Source organism: Anser brachyrhynchus, assembly GCF_964034855.1.
Source record: "Anser brachyrhynchus genome assembly, chromosome: 3".
NCBI lineage: Eukaryota > Metazoa > Chordata > Aves > Anseriformes > Anatidae > Anser > Anser brachyrhynchus.
Window position 1 is genome coordinate 25,866,121 of NC_137696.1, and position 15,287 is coordinate 25,881,407.

The window sequence follows — 15,287 nt, forward strand, 5'->3', positions numbered from 1 at the left end:
CACTTTGAGTTATCTTGTGATGTAAAATATTTCCACTTTTAGTCATGTTTTCTCATCAGAATTAACCTCTAGCAATTCAGCAGAGTGACACCATACAACCCTCACAGCCAACAAGATCACAAGTGCTGAGTTGATAAAGGTTATTATTCTGGTCTGCCACATCACTGCCATATTAGGGACCTACATCAAAAATTGAGATTTTTCGGAAATACCTGCTCAAATTGTAATATCATAGAAGCTCTTAAATCTAATTAATTTCTTCAAATTTTAAGCTTCCTTTTCATTTAGAATAGACATGTCTGTAGCCACATAAACCACTGAAGTCTCAAGACTAGCTGAGGGCAACTGGCTCTACTGACCAGTTGCTGGTGAAAGATTTTAGGTGCTCCTAGTCCCAGGACAGCCATGGAATGAGAATAGATATAAACCCTTCTGGCGTCCACTCTGCTTTCTGGTGTCAAATGAATTAATTTAAATGAATTTTTTCTTTCCTGAAGTAGATCTTTGGGATTGGATGTGGGATAAATTTATGTGGCTTTACTTCCTTGCTTGTCCTGTTTGGGTCTCAGACACACCTACTGTCAAGAAGAGTGAGTCATCAAGATGAATGAGATCTTTCTTCTTTCATCCTCCTTGTTGCTTTCAAGGACACTTCTCCCAGTTTGGACAGTGCAGAGTGAATCTGCCATCCAACTAGAGGAGAAGTTGGGGTTCCAGGTGGCATGGTTCATCTGTCTTGTGAAACTGCAGCCTGATTTGAGAATGAGCAAATATGGACAGAAAATTACTTTTATGAGTACTGTATGCTCTTAAAGTATGGTAGTTTGCGAAGTTCTATTATTATATAAATATTTTAAAATTCAGTAGTTATCAATGGAAATACTCAATACTAAGCTGATGCTTTCAGCATAGAATATTCCATTTAAGAGAAATTGTGAATTAATTTTATGCTTATTTTCCTTTTTATTTTTTTATTATTTTTTTTTTTTAGTGCACACTATGGGTTTTTGGAATATAACATTTCTATAATATATCTAAAAATTTCATGTTGTGTTTTTAAGCCCTATGTTCATATCAGGTTTCACTGAGATATTAAAGCCAGGGTGTGATCTACCTACATAATATTTTCTAACACTTTTAACCACTTTTCATCTAAAAATGCTTCAAAGAATCATTGCCATTGCAACATTTCTCAGTGGATTACTTTGTATTGCAGAAACAGTGTCAGAGTATAACACCTTTGAGCTTATGACCTGTTAGGAATGCAGGCAATCATGGACCTTGGTAAATGTGTGTCTAATCAGATAGTGCCTGAATGACTGCATATAGGACTGGATCCACCACCTATGCAAGATGGTACAGAATATTTCCTTCTGACTGAAATAAGAAATGGATTACATTATGAACTGCAGGGCTTCCCTAAAAATTCACCTGCCTTTTCAAATTGTTAATTAATTAAAATCACCAGTTAGAGAAAAAGTTAAGCACAGGCAGTGAAAATTAGAGACTGCAGTGTGACTATAATAGGTGAATGATAAGGATATTAATAAGAATATAATACAGAGACTATTAAGGAGAGATCTATAGCTACACAGGTAAGGCTGATACTGCAGAGAATATAAGGAACTTCAAGAGCTAAAACTGTCCAGGACTTTGACCGCTGAACAGACACAAAAGCTGGCATCCTCAGCAGCACAATGTCATTCTCTTCAAGCATTATATCATCTGTGGAAAAAAGGTAGCATTGCCTAAATTTCTGGCACCATTTTCTGGAGCAGTATGGGACTCTTGCAGAGGTGTCCAGTTTAGATATTAAAATTTTTAGATTCATGACTTGTCAAATGAAGTAGAATAAATATCTGAAAGAAATGGTACAGCTTCAGAAAGATGCCACATTTTTCCAACTTGCATTATTCACAACTGTAGTGGTAAAGTAATTCTTACATGTTAATTAGACAATATGTGTCATGAACAGGCAGCAGATGAACACTCACTGGGGAATCTAACACTCAGGAAACTGTATGCCTATTACATCCAGAGGGAGCCTTAACTTTCCATGGCATATTGGGTACTTACTTGGCCCTTTAGATGTCTCAGCTCTAAGGATGCAAAATTGGCAAATTCATTTTGAATACCTACATACAACATACAAATCAATAGACTATTGGATGAGCTGTACATGCCACAAAACTCATGAAATGCAAGGGGATATTCTTGAACTAGTATTAGATGAGGTTATGTCACGTTGAAAAAATTGAAGAAGGAACATATTAAGAGAAGTTAATGGACATGAAAATCATTTACTGTGAAACTGATTCCTTACCTTCTTTCAAAAGAAGCCAGTGGTATAAGTATATTTTAGACAGGGAGATATTTCCAAGGTTGATTTTGAATAATTTATTCAGAGGACTGGTCCTCTCTTTTTTCAAAGTCATTGAACGCAGAACACTTGCTTGACTCTGAAGAATTACAAGCAAAGATTAAAAGAACTATGGGTGCAGTCTTACTCTCATTCAAACCAGTAGGAAACTTTCCAGTGATTCTGTGGGGGATGGATCAAGCTCTCTGTCCTTTGTATATATGACCTTTCCCAAAATGCTATCCCATCAATTTGAATATCTGCAGTGGGACTGAATGAAGGAAAATCTCTAATGTTGACTAAAGAAAGAAGGAGTGCTCCTTCTACTTTTCAGTTGAGAAGCCAGATTTTTTTGTATGTGTAACAGTTGTTTGTCAATGAATACAACCACGTTCATTGTGAGCCAAAGTACACTGATATCAGAAAATGACTCAGTTCAACTTCAGGTGACTTTGGAGCAATCCACAGCACTCATTCTTCATGAGACAGTTCTTTAAAAGGGTGCAAGAGCATTAACCTGCATTTCTACCACATCTTCTGGTCATTTTTACTCACAGAAGATTCCTACTAAAACCAGTTAGAGTCTGGTTTTAGTGGGAGTTAAAGAAGTTTAGAGGCAGTTTTAAATCTGAAGTAGCACTAAAGAATAAAAGTAGATTTCTGGACAAGAGGAAGCCAGGAAAGCTCAAGAAGGCTGGGAAAAGGCTGAGCTACCTCTCCTGTCCAGACTCAGCCTCTGGGCTGTAACTTAGAACTTAGATGTCATCCATAAAAAGATATTTGTAAGCTACTCATGAATATCACAAGTGAGGGCTTCCACCTACTGCCTTCTCTATTTTCTCCACACTATGGTCATTTCGATTCCATTCAGTAGAATTGTTTCCATTGTTGTACATGACACCATAAGTCACTACTAAAACTGTACAACTATAGAAGTCCTTGAAAATGAATGTTACATTATGTGTAGGGGTTGTCTTATCACTTAGTGTACAGTTTAGAGATAATAAATCTAATTGATTCTCCCTTCTGTTAACTTAACACTAGAGTCCAACCCAAACTGTACAGCAATATTTAAATGACCACAACACAAAGTCAACATGATGCTGTGGAAAAGAATAGAGCAATATTCTTAATTCTGAAAACCTGTATTGGTAATCAATTGGAATGCAGGAACAATTGAAGAGCTGTCCAATTTTCAATTGCAGTATAAGTTGGGAAACAATTTGAAAATAATGGCTCATACAAAGAGTTTTTGAAACAGTCAATATGGTCTTCATGTGAAGGACAAATAAGAATTTGGCAGTCTACCCATTGTTCAGTCTTTGTGCATTAGACATTATCTGCAGAACTCACTGCAGTGGCCGAACTGAGATCAGAGTGTGAAATCTTTCAGTGTGACTCCAATGAAAATGTATTTAGTGAGATATTCATTCTGAAGGCATATTCAGTGAATGTGCACCAGCATTACTTTGAGCATTACTACCAATATGCATTCACTGATAACTTGCTTTAGTGAACTGACTCAAATTTGAAATGATTACTACTTGTGTTTTATGCTATTAAAAGTAAGGGTGATCACATAGTGTAATTCACTGATGTCAAAATAAATCTTCATGCACACCAGAGATTATGATTTGGAGACAATATTTATACTACAACTTTCCTTTGATAGAAATGAACATTTCTAGATCATGACTCAATGTGAATTAAGACACAAATCTGCCCTTCTGTGTTCTGATTGTCTTCAAATAATGCTACAGCTTAAGACAAGCAGTGTTTTAGCTTTGGTTAATTTCCATGGCAACTTCTGGTTAAGTATTTTTGGAATGACATCCCAGAGACAGTTGTCTCTAGCGTGACTGAAGCCTTATTTCATGCCTTTAGCTTCTTATACTTCTCAGAGATATTCACAGTTCATCACCACAAGAACTGTGCCATGAGAGAGAGAGAGAGACTTCAAAGGAGAGGACCTGCATGGCAAAGTGGAGCAGGAATAAAAGATCAGTGGAGGAGTATTACACTCGTTAATCCCTCCTTGTGTTTTAGGATGCAGCAGGATGTCCTGTGGAAAGGACATTTTTCATAGGGAGGATGAGAATCCTAGCTTTGGCAGCCAGCATCTTGGAAGTCAGATATTTCTGCAGTTTTTCACTATATAACGATGAAAGAAAATGATAAGAAATACCACCAGTCTTGTTTCTATTAAAAAAGACAGAAATTAAACAAAAGATTATTGAATGCCAAAGAAGGGCAGAGGAGGGGGAGGGGGAGAAGAATGTTCTGGACCTCAGAAAAACAATGGAATTATTTTGGATTTAGAAAAATATTGGTGTAACTAAGACCTTTGAAATTGGTTTTTACAGGGATGTTGTGTGGATGTACAAATGGAAATTTCCATGTGTATCTACATCCATATACAAGGCAAGTATGTGTTTTTACAGTGGCAGAATAGATAAGATGTCTATTGTTTTCTTTGTTTGTTTGTTTTTGTTTTGCTGGTGGTGGTTCTTGTTGTGGTGCATGGTGTTGTTTTTGTTTGTTTGTTTTATATTCACCATATACATTTTCCTAAACACGTGTGAATTTGTTTCATATAATATTGTGCTGCTTTATCAATTACAATTTTAAAGAAGTCATGTTATTTATAACAACCTGAATAACTCTACCTTCTTGGCATTTACAGTTACCCTATGGATCTTTTCTTCTTGTTCAATGTGAATTTGTTGTGTAATGTTGCCTAAGTCTGAAATGATGGTTTATTTTTGTAGCGTGGAAACAAGGGAAACAGAATTAAGTTTTCAATTCTCTCTGGTGTATTTCTGTAACAAAAATTGTTGTCTACTATCTAACAAGGAATGATTTTGGTTGATGCAAATAAAATACATCCTTGGTATTCAAAAAGCCAAAAGAGAAAGGTATAGATCTTCTTGCAGGGATGCCTACTTGTACGCTCTTGGATTCCCCTAAATCATTTGTGGTTTTCGGGGTTTAATACTCCTGGCATGTCCTCCAGGCTTTCAACTCTGGACTACAATGCCAATTAGATAAAACCTACAATCAGGTAGCAGTTGTGACATTAGAATAGAGGGACCAAACAAAGCCTTTATTCCTTCAGTGTCAAAGCACAATACCCAAATTCAGTGAAGAAAGAAATTTGTCTCTGTAAATTCGTTTTTTTAAGACACTAAGATGTTGTCTATGATTAGTGACAGACTCTGTGAGGTTGTTCACACACAACCTCAGGAAGCATCTAAAAGATTTGCTAGACTGAGTTTTATTTACCTACCTATTATGGGTATTCTTCTAACCGTATTTTCTCTGGCTACTGCAACTTTGGATTCAACAGCATGTTTGCATCTACATTGTAAAGCTTTTTTCCTCATTATATTTCTCAAAGAGAAGTATATATATATATCTTGGGTTAGCTTTAAAACCATATTCATTTTCCATGGAAAGGCTGGCTGCACTTTTTTAGCTGATTGTTTATGACGTAATTAGCTGGCAATCTGGCAACAAGATAGGTTATGAAAGTGTTACAATAATACAGCAAATTGTGGAAAAGTTAACCAAATGAGATTTGTACCTCTGAAATCTTTACAATGATAAGTCTTTAAAAAAAGAAAAATCATACTTTAATGTTAATCTTTTAAGCTAAATCAATTTAATTAATTCCACATCCTAGAGAAGTATTACCAATTTAATTAACCACCTGACTGTAAAGGATGTCCTGCCTGAAGTGTAAAAACAACATCAGTTGGACACGTACAGCAAGTCTTTTGTTGTATGAGCAGAAGAAAGACCTATAGGAGCATAAGCCAGTGACGTGTAAAATTAGAACGGGTCAGTATTTAAGATTCTTCACACAGATAATTACATCATGTCTAAATGAGTAAAGCAACATCCAAGAACCTTTTATGGTATTTTTAGCTCTAATTATTTTACCTCAGTGCCAGCCCAAAGCACGATAATGAGATCAGATCAATATTGACATCGAGGAGATGAAAGGGGAGCGATGCTGAGGATACTTCAACAACGGGGGCATTGGGGCTGTTCTGAGAGAGACAACTTCTTCGCTGCCCTGGAGATGAAGCTTTGCAGGAGGGCTGCCTTTTGTGAGTCAGCCCTGGTGTTGCATGGGGAGTCTCAGCCTTTTCTTTTTTAAGGACCAAATACACTGCTCAGTTGCTGCCCTCTCATGTCCTGTCAGGCAGTTTGTTTTCCTCTCCCCTCTTGTCCTTTTTTTTATTTGACTCTATACTAAGGCAAGGCAGAGGGAGTGAGCTGAAAGAACATGTTAGTCCACAGCTGCCTATCAGTGGAGGACAGTGCGTTTGATTAAAGGGGAGCTCCCTCCTGGATTTCACACATCACATCAATCACATTGATCAGCCCCCAGAAAGGCAACATATTGTCTGGGAATAAGCCAAGGAGGGATATCAATTTCACGATAGCACTTATGTCTTTCAGCCAAGAATCAGTTTATTTTTGGCTACTGAAAGCTGAGACACTTTGGAGCTCCATTTATGTCCAAAGATTTTCACTCTTCTGTTGTTATTTCACCATCGAGTTGTTTCTAACTTTTGCCTGAGGTTTGTAGTCTGACACATGATTTCCAAATAGAAAGCACAGCTTCTGTTTGTTGCCAGTGTCTGGTGATGGCACATCTTATGCATGCATCTATGTTATTATTTTTTCTGTTGATATTCCAAATTATATATTTTTCAGGAATGCTTTCATTTTTTATACCTTTCCCTGTATTCTTGAATATCAAGTCCTCAGGAAAAATTATATCTAAAAAAAGAATGAAAAAATTTGTTTAATTCCTTCACCTAAAAGATGCAATAAAATATTTGATATTTTGATATACCATTGATTAATAACATTTGCAGAAGAACATTATGAAAGGTATCTTATTTTTTAGTACCGGTATTAACACTTCCTGGTCCCAAATATTCCAGTTTTGTAGATATGTTTCTTTGTCAGACAGTTTTGTGATTGATTATCTCTTCCTGTCACTTTAAAGAAACCATTCTTACGTATTGTTTTATATCACATTCTCAAGGAGGTTTCATCTAGTTTGTTGACATAATGAATCCTACACCCCATGATTAATTACTTGTATTATATTATTATATCCACCTACGTTTACCCTGGCTACTTTCTCAATAATTGCTACTCTGTAAATGTGTTTGAGAGTGCCTGTGTGTGAGACAGAGAGAGAGGACTGGGGCTCAGTTAGGTTGCAAACTGCTGTAGAAATTGGGGATAAGAATTAACGAAATTATCCCTTCATCATTAAAAATAAGGTCTTGAAATAGAAAAAAAAAATGCCAGTATGCTATTCTTCCCAAATAAAAACCTGATGACTTCACCAGTTTTCTAAAATAACACATATCTCAGAAAATATCTTTTAAGTCTTGTTATCATTTAGTACCCTTTTTTTTCTGCTCTCACTATAACTACATACCGAATTATTTAGCTAATGACAATGTTACCACAATGATTTCTAAAAAAAAAAAAAAAAATTGTAACCTGTCCATCTCTGTGGTGAACTAACAATGACGACATCAACAAGCAAACAAAAATACCCACACTATTACACTATTTTAACATTTGCAGTAATGCAAAGCCCACTAACTGTTGCACAGATTTGTCCCCTACTTTTATGTTTGCTAAATAGTCAAAGAAAATTTATCTCTATCATTTAATAGTCATTTATCTAATTTTATTTTTTCAGTGAGGTGAAAAAAGAGAAGTGGTAGTCTGCTAACACACCTTGTTCTGGAATTTTACAAAACATCTTGTTATGTTTCCAATAACCACTTCTACATAATCCAGCCTCAGTGTACTATTTTCATATCTGTAAAGGAATGATACAGCAAATTAGAATAAATGCAAGTTTTAATTGTGTTTTGTACCAGAGATACTCAGAATACCTTGTTAAAGCTTTCCATAATAAAGACTCAAAATTCAGCTTAAGTGCTGTGGTTAAAAAATATTGTCAGAACAACACTATTCTTTCTTTAGAGTAATCAAGAAGACATAACCCTGGTTCCAATTATTTGAGCAGACAGTCAGCTATGAAAAAGTGTCATTACTTTGCATTCTTGAAAATAATATGGCTGTACATATATTTTCTCTGTCATTACTACCTTACTGAAGGCACTTTGAGAGGTAAAGCTGTGGTAATCTTGTTTTTTAATTAGTTAAAATGGGTCCTGAAGTATCAGGGACACTGACCAACTTTCCAGTGCTGTGATCCTTACCTGTAGGTGTTTTAGAAAGATTTGTCTTTCTCTTTTTGTCTCCAAGCATACCAAATGCACTTATAATATTGATGTCCATATTTTCAAATTAAAAACTAAATAATTATTTAATGTTTTGGAACTTTAGGACCAGTATTTTCCATATTAGAATTTAATAATATTTTTATAAAGAGTGACACAAGAGTAAGTACATAACATATAATCTGATTATTTTTATTAATCCTGTTAAGCAATGTGGAGGACTGCAACATTGAGTAAAATCTGTAACATTTTATTATTAAAGTTAAGGCTTTTAAAATCAATTTCTTTTTCTATCCTGGCACCACAAATCTCTGTTTTTTGTGTGAATTACATTATTTTTTGAAAATTCCTTTGTACCTTGCAAAATGTGTATATATTTTAACATTATTAAACATACTTATGCATATATCTCCTGCAGCAGAGAATTAGCAGTGTTTTCATAAAATAGTTATAGTAAAAAATAGCAAATGTTTAAAAAAAGGAATAGGAATTAAGTACATTTGCAGAACAAAAACATAGCTGTGCTGCACACTGCAAACTCCTAATGTCTTTTTCCCCCAAAATTTCTACTTCAGATAAAGAATCTTTAAAATAATAGTAATAATAATAATAATAATAAATTAAAACAAACAAACAAACAAACAAGGCAACAAGAAATGCAAATGAAATATGTTATTTGCTTAAATGAGCTTCAGAGACTTCAGCAATTTATCATTAGATTTCCCTGAGTTCCTTGACTTTCTTCATCTTGATCTGTCCTGTTCTATATCCACCATTTCAGTATGTAGCCAATATTATCATACACGGAACCAAGTCAGCAGTTTTGACGTCTTCATTTCAATGTCCTTTTCTGTACCTTCAGCAATGTTAATGTTACAAATTATGGGAGGGTGTATTAATAGCCATACCCAAGAAGCAGAAAGAAAAGTGCATTTTTTTAGACTAAGTACTAACTTGGGATTTCCTGGGCCCATTGTCGAGCCGGCAGAGCCCCGGCTCCTCCGTGGTGATGATAATGGATTCCGTGTTGTTGGCTCAAAGGTCGATGGGTCACCGTAAGCTCCTTAATGGACTGTGAAATAACTTTAACTGCATTAACCTCTCCGGATCACATGGGTGGCACCAACATCCACTCCTGAAATTCTCATTCGCTTATAGAGACAATACCATTAGATTATTATATTTTCCTTTTGGAATAGCAATAGGCTCAAAGCAATTATGCAGCTAAGCGTTTCCATTAAGCGAATAGGGCCTTAAAGAAGATTAACTGGAGCTTCTCTGGTGTTCGGCATAAAAGTGGAATAAGTCTAAAGATTTCAACAGAATTCAAATCTGTTAAAACCCTCCATGTGATATCACGGTGCTTTAAAGTATGAAATCATTAGCTGAAATAGAAACAGTGAGGCCAGATTTGTGAGGCAGGTGCAGTTGGGTGGCTGCCCACCTTGAACACCTCTCTTTATACTGTCTTTTCTGAGAGTTTGCTCTTAAGAAGGTTATGAAAAAAATGGCACTGAAAAGAGCAGGAGGAAGTCTGGTTTCCCACACAACCACCAACCAGAAATTTTAACCTGATATCTAGGTCTTATATTTTCTGAGGGTCAAAAATCACACCTACCAAGTGAGGTGGGCTAAAGTAATGTTCAGCTTCAACCCCTTTGCAGCCCCATTGCCTGGCTCAGCCCTGGATCAGGCTGACACATGGATGTACACCGAGGCTGAGTGTTTATGGGAAGGACATCTGAAAGCCCCATAGCCCCAGAACTTGTCTGTGGGTTCCTGGAAAGCCTGGGCAGAGCCTTATCTCCAGAACACCCCGTTGAGTTGTATTGACTGGTTATCTTCAGGCTGAGGAAACCATGCTTGATTCATCACAGCCCTGTTCAGCAAAGCTTATTTTTAAACTTGACTGCATGTAAAGAGCTAAGTGGTTGGTCAAATGGTGTGCTGAGGTGGGGTCTTTCACCCCCCCAAATTACTCACAAAGTAGTTCCGATGGTAATGAAGCCTTTCCTTGTGGTGAGTACAAACAAACAAAAAACAACAATAAATAATGATAGAGTTTTGAGATCATGATGATTATAAGCATTATCGTAATAGTTTGTTTATTTCAATTTATATAAAATAAGCACTGAAGTACCCACTGGAAATTCTGGGCATTTTACAAGGTTAAAGGAACAAATACAGGATCATCTTCTGAGATGCAGAGCAGAAATTCATCAAAAGCAATTGTGGAAGGTATTATTCTTTAAATTGCAGGAAGAAACCTGTAATTTGGAGAAAAAAAAAAAAAAAGAAAAAAAAAGAAGATACTGATAGGAATTTAGGGGGAACTGCAGTTCAGTGACTGACCAGTAAAACTTCTAATTATTCCTTCATTTTGAAGTTGAAGAGAGAGTTAGGCTGTGATCACGAGCTATTACACTGAATACTTGGAAAAGTTCAAAAACTTCAGATAGCATAAGATTTAATTGTAAGAATATTTTCTATGAAATCTGGTTTTGCAGAGAAAAAGGAACTTCAATTAAACTTATAAAATTTTTGAAAGGTATTTAAAAACAATATAATAGTTCAAAACTGAAAATTACCATAGCATACTTTCTTTCATCATCTAGAAATTATCAATAACATAGCTTAACAAATTTCATCATTAAGACATGAAAAAATATTTCTGCTTCTGATTGAAATATTTTTACTTTTTTTTTTCCTTGAAATGTAAATTATTTTGTGTTAAAACAAATAATCCACTTCTACATGCAGCAGTTCTAGCTATCAATAAAGATCATTTACTGATTTTTCTGATGTTTTGGTTCTCTTGCTCAAGTTTCATACTAATATTGAAAAAAAATGAGATTATGCATTTAATTTTTTATTTATATTGTGTCTTTGTCTCACCAGCTACCAGTATATATAGCCTTTATGCTGCATAGCATTCATCACTACAATGAAGCCATTATTTGGTTGTAAGGAAGGGCCAGGTGATCAATCAGAGTTTAGCACAGGGCTAGATAATGGACAGAAAAGAAGAAATTTTGACATCAGTCTTCATGAGAAAGCTTTATGTAAAGGAAAAACACTTTAAAAGTTAAATGCTGATCTGTGCAAGTAGATGCATGTAATTGCCATAACAACATGCACAAATGCACCTAAAATATATGTTTATCTCTATTTTTAACAAATTATGTCAGCAGAAGGAAGAGGAGAGAGAGATAGTATTTGTCAGACAGTGAAATAAGTGAAGTGATAGCAGATAGGTTTTACAGGGAAGGCAGGCAGAAGGGGGGCTGTTTTTTTCCCAGCCCAGGAGAAGAAGCACAGCTCTCCCTAACACAGGTGTATGCACCAGTTCTCACTGGCCATGGTGTCTGAGCAGACAAATGCTTCAATGACTCTGCCTTTGCTTCTTCCTGGCTGCTGCTTCTCAATTTACCATGAGTTTGGGGCTGATACTGTCTTGCAAAGTAACACCTATGGAAAGGGAGGAATTTCATTGTGCTTTAACTCTCTCAGTAATTATTGTTTTGGTCTCTCCCAATTTTGGGAGCCCAGAATTAAGCCCAAAGCAATTTGAGGTTTAACAAGTCAGGAGATATATCCATTGCCCTACTGTATCTCTGTTTCTCTCCCATTTCTCAGTACCAAGGCACTGTCTGCATTTTCCTGTGATCCCACAGCCCCCTGTGACCAGGCAGCTGCCAGCAGACTTGTCAACTCCTACATGCTATGTGTGAAACTCAATATTTTTTTGCACCTCTAACATACCTGCTGTGCTTTTTTTCCTCCCCTCATGGGTACAAATCACACCAATCTCATTTAATTCAACTGACATTTTAACCAATATTAGCTTTTTTTCTGTGTTATTTTTTTCTACTTTTTTTTTGAGGGAGGGTGGGTGATTTTTAACATTTTTCATGTTGAGATAGAGACATCAGCCAAAATCTAATGCATATATCCACATATTTGGCAGATGCACAGTGAAAATTGATTTGCTGGATTGGACCATATTCTGAGCACCTACAGGTCTCATGGAAGTTGAAGAAAAAAAACTTAGCAACATCTCTAGGAAAAGGAAGCTAGGAGATTGTTGTACTTAATTTACCCCAACACCTTTTGCCCACATCAAGCTAAAAGCAGTGACATTTAATAATAACCTGAAAGCTTGGGCCTGTCAGGAAATTGCAGAGGCCCAGTTATACTGCATTTTGGCACTCATTGCTTACAAACATGGTGCAAGTGCAACAGCAATAAGCCCTCAGAACTACTCTATAATTTTGTAATTTTAAAGGAATTGAGTAATTCCTGTTTTAAATAATAAAAATGTGTTTTTAAAAAACACTGAACTGGATTGGGAAAATTATCTGATTTAAAAAAAAAAAAAAAGCCATTTGTTTTTGCTGGATTCCCAAATTTCATTTATATCATGGCCCCCAATAAAATCACAAATAATTGTGAGCAGGTTGGGGGCAGGGAGGTGATGAGCAGAGGGAAAACATCTCACTGCCAAAAGCAACACTCCAGCAACAATAGATTAAACCTGAAAACAGCTGAAGTTACTTCTCTTCATTATGCAAAATGTAAATGTTTTGATTCACTCTAGCTCTTAGATAAAATGGAGATTTTAGAAACAGAAGAAAATCCTGAGAAGTTTAGATTCTCCATGGCTCATTATAAACCATGGGGTCTGTCAAGACTGAAAAAGATAGCATCTTATTTGATGTGGTCCCTAGAAAGCACAAGGGATACAAAAGGGAGCAGGAGGAAAAATCCTGACTGGAATTCTAAAGTAACCTCTAGAGGAGGTCTCTTACCTGAGAGAAATTATCTTGTGTGGTGAAACTGATGATATGCAGGCTTTCCAAAACCAACAGGACATCTCTGATCCACCAAGAAATGCCGTATCAAGTTGACCTCCATAGGATTGTTTGTAATAACAGGAGGGATATTTGACAGACAGAGGTCAAAGTTCTCAGTACTTTGTGGACTGGTATCATGAGAGCCACTTTGAAAAGTAACTTTGTTGACTATAAATATTGTTATGAATATATATTTAGTGAATAAATATAAAATAAATAATATTTATTATTAACAGATGTCTGAAGCAAAGACCATATTTCAGAATTTTTCTGAGAGCAATCATACCACAATGCTATATTATGCTCATTTTGTGCACATATTTACGTGAAAGAAGCCTAGCAAAAGTCTTAATTCAGCAGGGACTGTTCTTGAAGAATCCCTTGAAGAATTCCTGCTGCCAGCAGAGTTTCTTTGACCTGGAACAAAATCATCATAATGTTGCTTATGGCAAGAACGCTAAAGATCTAGAAAAATACTAAAGAACAAGCACACAGAGAAACCAAATGATAGAAAATGTATTAGATCTATGAGCCAACCTTGCCCATGGAATACTTGCATCAGCTGAATATTAATCACTATAATCTACAAAATGAGGATAAAATAGCATTCTTAAATACAAACAAATATCCATTTTTGCAAAATAAAAGAAGTCATGGTAATTAACCGTGACTAACAAATCTCTTCCTCTGTAGGCTGTTTACAGTTATCATAAAAATAAATACTTTTCTTCAAATAAAGTTTCAGCTTGGTCATTCTGTGAAGACATAATGGATTAAACATTTAACTTACCTAAGCAAGCTCAAATTTGGTCTTTATCTCTCTAGGCAATTTCTACTGTAACTATATTTCTACTACTAGAGTCAACCAAGTGAGGTTGTGAATTCTGGCCTATCTCTAGAAGGCATATAAGCACATTACAAAACCATCACATTGTTACCATGAGCCCTTGACTGCTAACTTTGCCCAAAACAGAGGACTAATGAACACAGACACCCTCAGAGGTGTCATGCCGGAAGGATATTTGTATTGCAGTATTAGAAAACTCACACAGCTGTGTATCACTGAAGTCAATTGAGCCTTAATCTCCTTTTACTGTCATGAGAAGGGATAAATTGTGGAAAAGGAGTAAATACTTTCCTGAAGTAGAGTCTATATATGGCTGTTTTGATTCCAGTGGAGCACAGTGCAAAGAAAATTCTGGGTTTTCTAAAATATTTTGAGTGTGAGATGTATCATTACCAGTGCTCCCACCTGAGTTTTATAATGCATATTTTATTAAGTCTGACATAAGGCTACATATTATATAAGGCTGACAGAAGTTAGCATTTCATTGCAAATTCTTCCCTTAAGAGTTCATTGTTTGGCACTCTTCTGCTTTTGTGATACGTTACATTGATTGGTGTGTTACTCCTATACACAGGCTCTCTAAACTTACATACACCGTATTACTTCAGCTATGAATCTCTTTACAACAAAAATATTTTTGAGTTCATTTGTACTCAATGTATATTTAAGGACAGTTCATAGAAGCTTCTGGAGCTTTTGCTGAGTGGGAGTGTTTTGCAAAGTTATGTTTGTACCATGGATTGACATCTGCTTTGCAGTCCTGAGAATTAAGTTATCTTTCCACTGACTGTCATATTTCTTTCTGCCATTGAGACCTTCTTCACAAGTGAGGCATGTTACCATGCATGTTACTGTTTCACAAGCACAAGTTACTGTGCACGTTACCATCACAGTAATGCTGTGTTTGCTGCAGATCAGGTTTGCCAGGTGAAGCATAATAC

At 35.9% G+C, this 15,287-nt stretch overlaps 1 long non-coding RNA gene across 1 annotated transcript; it reads right to left on the reverse strand.

Annotated features, from left to right (window-relative positions):
• Window positions 1-10,472: 10,472 nt before the first annotated feature.
• On the reverse strand, window positions 10,473-14,483 carry LOC308193565. Its single transcript, XR_013949776.1, has 3 exons — window positions 14,290-14,483; window positions 13,455-13,916; window positions 10,473-10,913 (listed from the first exon to the last, which is right to left on the reverse strand). It is a non-coding gene; the product is annotated as an uncharacterized lncRNA (long non-coding RNA).
• Between the last annotated feature and the right edge of the window lie 804 nt (window positions 14,484-15,287).